The 11,662-nt window shown below is 48.2% G+C and overlaps 1 long non-coding RNA gene across 1 annotated transcript in view; it reads left to right on the forward strand.

The window, feature by feature from the left end:
• Positions 1 to 7,462, forward strand: part of LOC147727775 (uncharacterized) — a 152,714-nt gene extending 145,252 nt beyond the window's left edge. The window contains exon 3 of the long non-coding RNA XR_015309508.1: positions 7,394 to 7,462. This is a non-coding gene — a long non-coding RNA (uncharacterized LOC147727775). The remainder of the gene's footprint in view (positions 1 to 7,393) is intronic.
• The last annotated feature ends 4,200 nt before the right edge of the window (positions 7,463 to 11,662 follow it).

Consider the following 11,662-nt stretch of genomic DNA (forward strand, 5'->3'; position numbering starts at 1 on the left):
TGCCGGAGAGGCAGCGCTTCACTCACGCTGCTCAGGAGGGGCTCTTACACGATCGCCTGATCGCGGAGCGGCTCATCCACCGCTGGCCTAGAGCTGTAGGCGGCGGCTGCGTGGGGCACAGACGTCGCAACAGCGACCACGTCTTTGCTGGTGCCCGGGACAGGGTCTTTCTCGATTCTGCAGGGATGGCAGGTCACTTTATCCCACCATCCTCGCCAGTTGTCATGTCTTGACATAAATAATGACAAACTCGTTGTATATGCTTTATACGTACTGAGCTTTATTAACACGTCTGCTTGAGCCCCTGTCCCAACTCTATCTGCCTATTTCCTGTCCAGCCTCCTCCTCTTCCTTTGGCCCCGGCTAGCTCCACCCATCCAACTACTATACTGCTAACTCTCTCACAACGGTAAACACATGTTTTTCGATGAATTATCGAGTGAGCATCTAGTTTTTTGGCAAACTTTAAATCCAGTCCCAGGATTCGTCATGTTAATTTTGATACCTTAAAACATATTTATGCTAATATCTCTTGCTTTGCACCACCAGCGCGCGTGTACCTACCACTGGTCTCTTCTTTGTGCTCTCTACTGCCGAGCACCTTTGAGGCCTCCGAGCACTAACGGGACTTGAAGCTGTCCATACTCCCCGAGCACCATGGCGACCTTCCCCCATCCAAGCTCCCCCATCGATCACGCAGCTCGACCGCCGATAGTGCACACCGACAGGTCATTGCCCTCGAAGCGCCTCGCATCAGTTCTCCTTGCACTCATAGCCACTTCAGCTCAATTGGCTTCACAGCCTGTAATAGGGGAAAAAAGGAAAAAAACAATTAAAATACAGCCTCCTAGCGAGGCTGGGAAAAAGACCCCTTACACCTAGAGAACAAAGACTTTTGGGGTATAAATATGAGATCTAAAACCCCTGAACTTTAGACCATTCCTAGAGTTTAAGAGGAACCAACGCCGAGGAGAAGAGCTGGAGAAACTGAAGAGGACTGCCCTTGCTGTGTGTTCTGGGGATAACCTCCAGTTGCTATTCTGCCAAGCAAATGAGAAGGACTTTGCTGTGTGCTGTGTACTGTGCTTGAAGAAGATCTCCAAGGGCCTGAGGAGAGCTGTCCTCCTGTTTTGAAGTAAAACCAAAGAAAATGATGGATGGAGCGTTGACAATACAAGCACCAGTCAACTGATCTGGGTTTAATCCATCACCGTTCTTTAGCCCACTCTGCCACCCCAGTTCAACATGGCCATATGCAAATCAGTCTGACCCTGTGCCTCATGGGAACAGTCCAGCCCGAACTGCCAAGCCATGCCTTCCCTGGACCAGGAACAAGCTACCGAGGACCAGTTTCTGGCATTTCAGCCGTCTTCAGCCCGGCTTGCTTGAATCCAGTGGCAAAGTGAGCAAGGGACTCACGTCTGAGCATACCCTGCCAACTTAAGGCGAACAAAGAAAAACCAAAGGAAATGATGGATGGAGCATTGTTTTGAAGTCCCATCAACAAAAGGACTTCACCTCCCACTCCCCTGAACTCTGTTGTGCAATTTCTGATCTGCCTGGAGTGCCTGGCCAAGTTGAAGGTCATCTGAAGGTTGTTGTTGCTGTTTTGGGAGCTGGAAGAAGAAGAAGCGTGGAAAGAACTGCAAAACCCGACGCATCGTTCTTCTTTTGGCACATTTCACCGGCGCATCTCGACAGTGCAAGAAGATTTCCACTGCATCATAGTGCCGCTGTGAAGATCGTCGCAGCGCTTGTTGCCGCTGCAAGAACTGAGGCATTGAGGGATCGTGGCCGAAGAGGACAGATGCTGCGTCGTGCAATTCCGCCCCATCGATCACCATTGCATCCTGAAGATCCAGGCATTGTACCTGTGGAAGACGCTTTCCCGATGCATCACCTGCAAACCAGAACCAGCAGGAAGACTCGACGCATCGCTCCCCCTATAGACCGGACTCAACGCAACCTGTCCGCTGCTTGCAGCGGGGCTGTCGCATCGCCTCCTCAGGGTCTCAGGAATGTTGCATCTCTTTGTTTCTGCTGCTGCAGCTGTTTGGCTTGGGAACTTTTGTTGCATCTACAGGTACTTTTGTGAAAAGTCACGCATCCATTGATTTCTATGGTACAAGTTCTTGAACTCATTTTAATGTCATATTTTTAAACTGTGTATGTTGGAGTTGTGTTGCTCTGGTCATGTGTAGTTTAGATAAACATACTCTATTTTTCTAAACTGGTGTGGTGTCCATTTATGGTGTTTCACTGTGTTACTGTGAGTGTTGGTACAAATACTTTACACATTGCTTTGGGATAAGCCTGTCTGCTCGTGCCAAGCTACCAAGGGAGTGAGCACAGGTTATCTAAAGTGTTTATCTCCCTTACACTGACTAGAAGCAAGGGTCCTATTTGGTTAAAGGTACCTACCTCTGCCAACTAGAGACCTCCATTTCTAACATTGGTGGTCAGCGGTGAGGATTTTAATTTGTATTTGTACTTGACCTACAGTGATTGATGTACATCACTAGTTTAGTGTATAGCACTACGCAATCACATGCTGTGTTTTGTTTTTGGCTTTATTTTTGATCTGACCTTGAGTATTGACGCATCATCTCTCAGTAGGGCTCCCCAGCAAGTGAGGTGGCAGAATTGGAGTTTGATATTAAAATGTTGCATTCCTACAAAGTAGATCAGCTCAAGCAATTTTGCAAGGATTTGTGATGTCCCATGAAGAGCAGCTCCAGGAAGGATGAAGAAGGCCTTGAGGGCCTGGTGGGAAACCAAAGATTCTGGGGTGACGGTGATGCCAATGTGTATGAGAATGCACCAGGGGATGGGTTCAGGTAACAGGATTTGCCTGTGTCAAGAGCACCCTCCAGGGCTGGCAGTGTCCATTCTGCTGGAGGCCTTTCCCGAGAGGAACGGGAGGAGAATCAAAGGGTCAGAGAGCATGAGTTCGAAATCATGAGGCTCCAAAAGAAAGGATTGGAAAGTGATAAGAGGGCAGAGGAGAGCAAGGACGCTTGTGCCTTAGAGGAGAAGAAGTTGCTTTTGGCTCATGAGTTGAGCATGAGGGAACTGGACATTAAGGCCAAGCATATGGAGTCCATTTCAAATGGTGGCAGCTCACAGTTAGTGCAAGGGGGTAAGGTATACATACCCAAGGATTTAGCACAGAATTACCAGAGGGGTGAGGATATCTATGCCTGGTTTACCTCATATGAGATTGAATTGAAGATGAATGAAGTCCCTAAGAAAAATTGGGGAGCGGGCCTGTGGACACACTTTGAGTCCCTTGTGAGGGATGTTCTAGCGCCCTTAGAGTTGGCAGGTAGTACCCAGACCTACCCCAATATAAAGGAGGCCTTATGCCTCAGGTATGGGCTCACTCCAGAGCAGTACTGGCAGAAGTTTAGGAACTTCAAGAAGCTTGATGCCAGTACTTGGGTTGAATGTGTAATTCTGTAAACCCGTGCACTGGAAGGCTGGATAAAGGGCAGCAAAGTAACTGATTATAAGGGGTGTGCCATTTAATTAGTTGGGAGCACTTGAGTAGTCTGTGTGTTCCCGGGCTGTGCCAGCATCTTTTGGACGGTAAGCTTACTAATCCCAGTGAACTTGCTAAGGATGCAGACCACAGGACCAGCACCAGGGTCCCCAAATGGATTGTGGGTAATTCAGCCCATGGTGGGCAGGGTCCCCAGTAAAAGAGTGTGAGGGACAAAGGTAACCAAAAGGAGTTCTCTAAAGGGCCCCAAAACATTTCAGAGGGAAAGGAGTCCCACCCGCCCAGCCTAAGACGACCTTGCCCCCTAAGGACAGGCGTGACAACCGGGGTCCCCCACCTGTTATTCCTGTAAGGAGGTTGGCCACATTGCCCCTAAGTGCCCCAAGAAACCCCCAGCACCCACTGGTGCTCCATCACCGGTTTTAGTGAGTGTAGCGTTGGGGGAGAAATTAATTTCCAGCGAAGGGAAGCAGAAATCAGTGATAACCCTTGTCTTGGTCCAGGAATACCACCTGCCTGAGAACACTAAAAATATGGGCAGTGGGTGACCATAAATGGGGGAAGGGTGGAGGCTCAGAGAGACACAGGAGCCAGTGTGACATCTGTCAGGTGTCAATTGGTGTTCTGAGGAGAAGGCTATTCCCAGTGCACTTCACCCTGTAGTTGCAGGAGACAACTCCGTGTACCTCTGTAAGATGGCGCTAGTTCCCTTTGAGTTTGGGGGGCCTCACATTCCTTGAAGGTTGCTGTACAGACAAATGCTATTATTCATTTTAAGATGCAGTAGCCAAGTAAAATTGATGTAGGCATGCACTACGATAACTTGCCACCCAAATGGCACGAGCATGTGGTCTGACGGCTAGACTGTCGACTTTGGTGCTGGAAACCAAAGTTCGAGCCTCGTGGTTGCGTCCACATCCTGTGATTCTGGGTATTTCACTTAATCTACCTGGGCCCTTGTGTAACATAACCAGTGCTTATGTTAAGCATTCCAATACCTTCAGGTGCAGTTGGTGCTACATAAATATGCATTTACATTTTTTTTTAACAGGGACAAACAAACTTTTGGGATTGCAACACAGTTTGCCTTATACAATGAACATCAGATATTCAGACACAACAACGGACAGCATTATGCGTGGAATCTAATTTGCAAAAGAGAATGGGAATGCTCTGGTTGGCGTTCAGGTCTTTCTATTTTACTGCTCAGATCACAACATCAGCACATTTGAAATTCACGAACACTCTGCAGATCTCTCCCCGAGCACAGTGGGAGTGGCTTAGACTTAGACTTGTTCTGCATTCTGTCCATCAACTGTTGTTTTTTCATTTGTCACCCAGAGTGGGACGGGTATGCTCAGACGTGAGTCCTGTGCTCTCCATGCCACTGGAGTCAAGCTATCCTGGCTGAAGATGGCTGAAAGCCTGAAACTGGTCCTAGCATGCTTGATTCCGGTCCAGGGAAGACATGGCTTGGCAGTTCGGGCTGGACTGTTCCCATGAGGCACAGGGTCAAGGCGGATTTGCATATGGCCATGTCCAAACTAGGGTGGTGTGGTGATCAAAAAAACTATGGACTTAGTCCCAGATCTCTGTACTGGGGTGAATGTATGACATTGTTCTGCATTCTGTCCATCAAATGTTGTTTTTGCATTTGTCAACCCGAGTGGGAATTGTATGCTCAGACGTGAGTCCCGTGCTCTCCACGCCACTGGAGTCGAGCTATCCTGGCTGAAGACAGCTGATAGCCAGAAACCGGTCCTAGGATGCTTGATTCCGGTCCAGGGAAGCCATGGCTTGGCAGTTCAGGCTGGACTGTTCCCATGAGGCACAGGGTCAAGGCTTATTTGCACATTGCCATGTCTGAACTGGGGTGGTGTGGTGAGCAAAAACATGATAGACTTAGGCCCAGATCTCTGTACTGGGGTGAATGTATGACATTGTTCTGCATTCTGTCCATCAACTGCTGTTTTTGCATCCGTCACCCCGAGTGGGACGGGTATGCTCAGACGTGAGTCCCGTGCTCTCCACGACACTGGAGTCAAGCTATCCTGGCTGAAGACGGCTGATAGCCAGAAACCGGTCCTAGGATGCTTGATTCCGGTCCAGGGAAGACATTGCTTGGCAGTTCGGGCTGGGCTGTTCCCATGAGGCATGGGGTCAAGGCTGATTTGCATATGGCCATGTCTTAACTGGGGTGGTGTGGTGAGCAAAAAAACGATGGACTTAGACCCAGATCTCTGTACTGGGGTGAATGTATGACATTGTTCTGCATTCTGTCCATCAACTGTTGTTTTTGCACAGATCACAACATCAGCATATTTTAAATTTGCAAACACTCTGCGAATCTCTCCCTGAGCATTGTGGGAGTGGCTTAGACTCATGTCTGGCACTGGGAAGCTTAAAGTTGTAATGCAGTTGCTTTCGGATGCTTTCAGTTGCTATCCTCAGGAGCAAGGGACACATCGCAGATTAGATTCTCAAAGAGGAGGGACTTCGAGTACCATAGGATACAGAGACTTTCCTGTGCAGGGAATGAGGCAGTCGCACCTTTGGGGAGCAGAAATGGCCACACGTTTGGTTTTGTAGAGACAAGAAAAAAAAGGTGGTTCACCCCATAGGTGACTAGCGCGTTTTTGTGACACCTGCTGCTCAAGCAAAGATTACTGTGGTTTTTGGAAGATGTAGAGCCAATGGTGAGGTCCTTGGGTCACGCAATAGTGTGCTAAATTTGAGCCGGTGGTTTCAGGTGCTCAGAACCGGCACTTAATTGTCAGCACCGGGGCTTATGACAGTCTGCCACATGGTGGTGCTGTCTGGCTAATTTAGGTATTAGCACAACAACAGCTGTGTGTGATGGTTTGTAGCTGTCTTGGTAAGGGCATTGCCAGCTGGCAGGGCAATGTGTGGTACAAGCTGCAGTGGCCTCCTAACCTGAGCCCTGGCACGTATTGGTTTACAAATTAAGCCAGACTCGTGCCTACTCTTCCAGTCTTCAAGCCTCAGGGCAGCATTTGAAAAACCATGCCCTTGATTATTAACTAACTAAAGAAAGCATGTTCTAAGCATGCAGAGCAGTAAACCAACTCCTGCAGATCACAGCAACACCAGGCCTCCAGCCTCATACCTCGAGACTGAGCCTGGCTCTGTGGAAGAGTTCAAACGTTTCCGCCCCCTGACTTAATCCTTTCTGTTGCAGGAATCAAAGGGCATCCACTTAGAATCAAAATAAACTTGATAGCTTTCACGTGGCCAGGTTAGGTCTTTCGACAGTTGGGTATTTGAGATCATGGGAAACGATCCTCTCAGGGTTGTACAGCGCTACAAATGTTGAAGAGAGACGATAATGTACAAAGGCACATTCCTAAGCTGCAGTCCAGACCCACGGGAACAAAGATTATGTCACAGTGTCTGTCCCTCTTCACGTGTTTCTCACTGGCATCCCTTCATATTACCCGGAAGCTCTTCAACTTTCTCTCAGTTGAGCTGAGAAACGGGCGATAAGAGCTGTCTAAATGCTAAGATGAAACGTGGGTTGTTTTGAGACTGTCTCGCTCATTCCTCTTTGACGTTTCAATGTTCTTGAACTCTCGTAATTCATGCTGGTCTGTTCCAGAAGTAGCCACGAGGCCGAGGCCTACTCTTGCTACTTGTTTCAGCAAGAGAAAGGATGTCATAGTCTCACTAACAGTAATCAATGCCTTTTTTAAGTACATTAGGATATTGTGTGGTGTGCAAAGATTGTAATGTAGTACAACATGATCGTTATACAGCTATAGTTCAGTAGATAATTAAATGATGGTTTTGTTATATTGAATTGTGCATTTCTTTAAGTCAAATTTGTGTTCGTTCACTGATTACGCATTATTTCTCTCATTTAAAAATCTGCAGGTGTATGCCCATTACTGACTTCTACTTCAAGAATTCCCCGCACCCGAATGTCTACACGACGTGCAGATGGTACGATAATATTCTTTACTAGTCAAAAATCAAATATTGTGCAATGAAAGAATATAAACCTGTATTGCTGTTGCAATTGTACAGCTCTTCATATTAAAGAGGCACTGAAGTGTTCTTGCAGACAGGTAGATTACTGGTCTGTGGGAGTGCTATGGTTGGAAGAGTGTGTTTCTGTCATGTGTCCTATATGGGTAGTGTTTGAGTTTGGACTGGAGTTGTGCTCTAATTGTGCCTAGGGTTGGGGCTGAAACGAAAAGAAGCAAGGGCAATGCTTAACTTGTGTATGTGTTTGCCGGTGTTCTACACACAATTCCTAACACTGGGATTTATTTATGAGGGTTTACCACATGACGGCGCTGTCAGACTATTTTTGAGCCGAGAACATAAGTAGTTTGTTTACAAATGTTAACATTTTTAGTGTTGTGATAATTAGTAGTTACCCTTTGTACTCACGTTTGGTAGCCCTGGTGAGGCTAGTGGGTGAAGCAAGTTGCAGTGGCATTCTGTGAAATGTTTGATCCCTGTCATTTATATTTTAACACATCAAGTACTGATTAAAGGGTATTGAAAGGTGAGCATTATAGTAAGTGAACAGTTCGGTAAACAGTTGTTTCACCCTTTGCCCAATATGGCAAGTGTTTTGTGTCCTCGTTGTGTGTAGAAGAGAATTCACCCCCACGTCACTGCAAGTGTAAACATAGGTATTTGCAACTCTTTCAGGAAATGTATGAGATGTGCCAAAGTCACGCACCCATGGAGAAGCATATGATCTCAGTAGGATTAGCACCTGTTAGATAGAAATGATGGGCCATATTTACCAAATATTTACTCAGTGCAGCAAGCCACCTTACAGCGCTGTGTGATAGGGAAAGGGCAGGAATGTGTAGTACTTACAATAAATGGTGCATTCCTGTCATTTACCCGCACTGGCGGAAAATGTGTTGCTTAACGCCAACACAGGCACCCTTGCACTGTGGTGCAAAGTGCCTGTGTTGTAAGCAAGATTGTTTTTGTGCAGGAAGGGAAACAGACCCTTTCACCTTTCCGTGTGATGCAGAATGCAGCGCCCATAGAAAGAGGATGTAACCAGGAGAAATAAAGATTCTTCTCCTCATTTTGCCTCAACTGGGGAGATGTAACATTTTATACATTCCCAGCTTTACCAATAGTGGTAAATCTGAGAATGCACCAAAATCCATGGGTGGATGAGAGGGGCTGAGTAACGCAACACAGTGATTTGCACTGCACTGCGTTACTCTGATTTGAAAAGCCTCAGACGTTGCTTGATAAGTTAAACTTTAGAGTTGCATCACTCTTGCACAAAGGGGCGTGCCGTAAGAGCGACACTACTATCTAAATTGTGTGTGAACCTGCCCTCTCAGAAGTTCATGCTTTCATGTATTAAAGTGAAAACTTGCAATTCCCACAGAAGTGGCAGATGAAAAACTCATGTCAATATACATTGTGCCGGGTGCGCCCAGACGTTGGTCCCAGGCTCACTGTGCCACTGGATTCAAGCTAGCCTGGCTTATATGGGGTGATGCAGCGAAACCAATCCCTGGTGCTTGATCCTGTCCAGGGAAGTCATGGCTTGACAGTTCGGACTGGACAGTCTGGACTGTTCTTATGAGGCAAAGTGTCAAGACTGATTTGCATATGGCTGCATCCAAACTGGGGTAGCATAGTGAGTAAAAGAACGTTGGATTTAACCTAGATCTCTTGACTGAGGGTGAATGTTTGATCTGCTCTACATTACTTCCATCATCTGTTTGCCTTGTTTTCTCACCCTAGGTACGCCGGGTATGCCCAGACGTGGGTCACTGTGTCACTAGATACAACCTAGCCTGGCATATTAGGGTTGATGACCCAAAACCGGTCCCAGGATGCTGGTTTCTTGTCCAGGGAGGAACTGTATTGGCAGTTCCCGCTGGACTGTTCCCATGAGGCCCAGGGTCAAGACTACAAACTGGGGTGGCATGGTGAGCAAAAGAACAATGGATTTAACCCAGATCTGGTGGCTGGGTGTGAATTTTTGATTTGCTCTTTATTCCGTCCATCATCTCAGTGTCTTTAAATATACATTACACAGCAGGTTGCAGAAGATGCACAATGGGGAGAGGGCAACTCATTTGAAGGAAGAGTATGCCACAAGCTGCATTATGTGGTTGTGGGGATGCTCATTGGTGGCAGAATGGCAGCCCTTGTGAATGGGGTACATGCCGTCTATTGCATTATTGCTTGTAGTTTTTATTCAAGAGCAATGGAGCAGCTTTCTATATGTGCAGAGGACAGACGCCATCTCGCTACTCTGCAAATTCACAGGCAACGTCGCCCGCTCACCCGCCCGCCAGAGCCGACCACCGACCGCTACCGCCTCACAGAGACCCCTGACAGCTACGCGATTTCCAGGTGCAGGCGGCGGCGTTCTTTGCTGAAACGTCGGCCGGAACGGCGGGGGTGGCCCGAGAGAGGCGGGAGTCATAGCGAGTTGCCTATGAGCCGTTTCAGCAGCCCCTTGAGGGTTTTAAAACCACGAGAGTAGCGGGAGCGGCCAGACGGAGGCGGGAGCTGGGGACTGGGAGCCGGGTGCCGCACTGAGCTATCCCGTGGGTCATCCGGTGAGTCGGGCTGCCCCCCCTCCGCAAAAAACCTGACAAACTTTCTCGGATTCAGCTGGCCAGCAGAGGAGGAGCCGCCAACTGCGCCTTGGAGAATAGGCGAACAGGTGCGTGCAAGGTGAGAGGCGGAGGCTGAAAGCAAGCGCGGCAGCCGTTAGAGGTTGCCGCAAAGTAAGATCCGGGGGTGGACCCAGGAAGGCGGGTTGACTAGGTCCTCCCAGCCTGCGGCCCCCATGTGCTCCGCTTGTTTGCCCACCGTTGCCCGATTGCCACTCGCCACTCGCCACTTGCAGTTCGCAGTTTGCTGCTATTTTCCTTTATTTGCCATTTTCTGCCACTCTTATCATCAGCAGCAAAACCAAACCAGCAGCAAATTGCACAACAAACCTGATAAACCAGCAATAAACCTACAACGCTATTCGCCATAACTCATTACAAACTTACTACAAAAGTGAACAGAGTTAAAAAGCTGACAGTTAACGGCTAACAGAGACACAAGTAACAAAGTAACAAAGAAGGTGAACATTGTTTTATCAACGCAGCCTGTATATCGTCCCACCTCATTATCAATCAAAGGGTCAATCTGCACTGCCCTCTTCGTAGCAGCATGAGGTCGGGGAGACTATGAGGCGAGAACGCCATAGCATCCACATCACAGGGGAAGACAAAGAAAGTTAAGGGGGGTCTCCCATGTATTACCACCAACGGGGTGGCAGAAGAGGTGGGGGAGGAAGTCGAAGGGACAGCCATGGGCAGGCGTAAGAGTCCCACAAACCCACAAAGTTAGCCCAGGAAGTTCAAGGCTTTAGTACAACCGCTCCCGCAACTGACTCTGCAGACCTCGCAAAAAATCCACGGGGCACGCAATATCAATCTGACATTCCTGGTTTACTAAGCTCGGATGAAGGAGCAACATGATCAACAACAAGGACAGCACAACCAGCAGCCCTGCAGGGAATAATGAGGGAAACAATTTGAGAGATGTAACATCACTCCCGGCACATAGTGAACAGGCCCCGCATTTAAAAGCAAGCAAAAGGGCATTGATCACGGACTTCCTCAAAGTTTGTCAAAGACTTTCCACTGGGGGTGGGAGCGGGAAGGTACCCCCACTACAAGACTCCAGCTCTAAACAGCTTACAACATAACGCTTACATGGAGGGCACAAATAAGGAAGCCCAACGGTCCGCATCACCACCATACCGGCCAAGGTGTTACAGCGAACCCTGCAAAGCCCAGACTACAAAGTCAAGAAGGAATTCTGGGTGCAAGGGGTCCGGCCCTCTCTGGTCAAACGTTTTAAAGATCCAACAAATAGCTAAAGACCTAGAGCAAGTTAAGGGGGAACCATCCATTCAGCCACCACAAACGACCAACATACTGCCGGCGCGCGCCCTAGTACCCTGGGCCCCAGACGCAGCTGATGACTTGGTTTTTCAAGAGCTGAGTTTGCAGAATGTACATCCAATTCAGAATACGTCCACAACTACAACTGAGGAATCCCTTCCGCAGTTTCAGGTGTATCCCCCCCGTTGAAAAACCGTGCTCAACGCCACAGGCAAACTCTTACAGTCCAACGTCC

Source organism: Lissotriton vulgaris, chromosome 3_1 (assembly GCF_964263255.1).
Source record: "Lissotriton vulgaris chromosome 3_1, aLisVul1.2, whole genome shotgun sequence".
In the NCBI taxonomy this organism is placed as follows: domain Eukaryota; kingdom Metazoa; phylum Chordata; class Amphibia; order Caudata; family Salamandridae; genus Lissotriton; species Lissotriton vulgaris.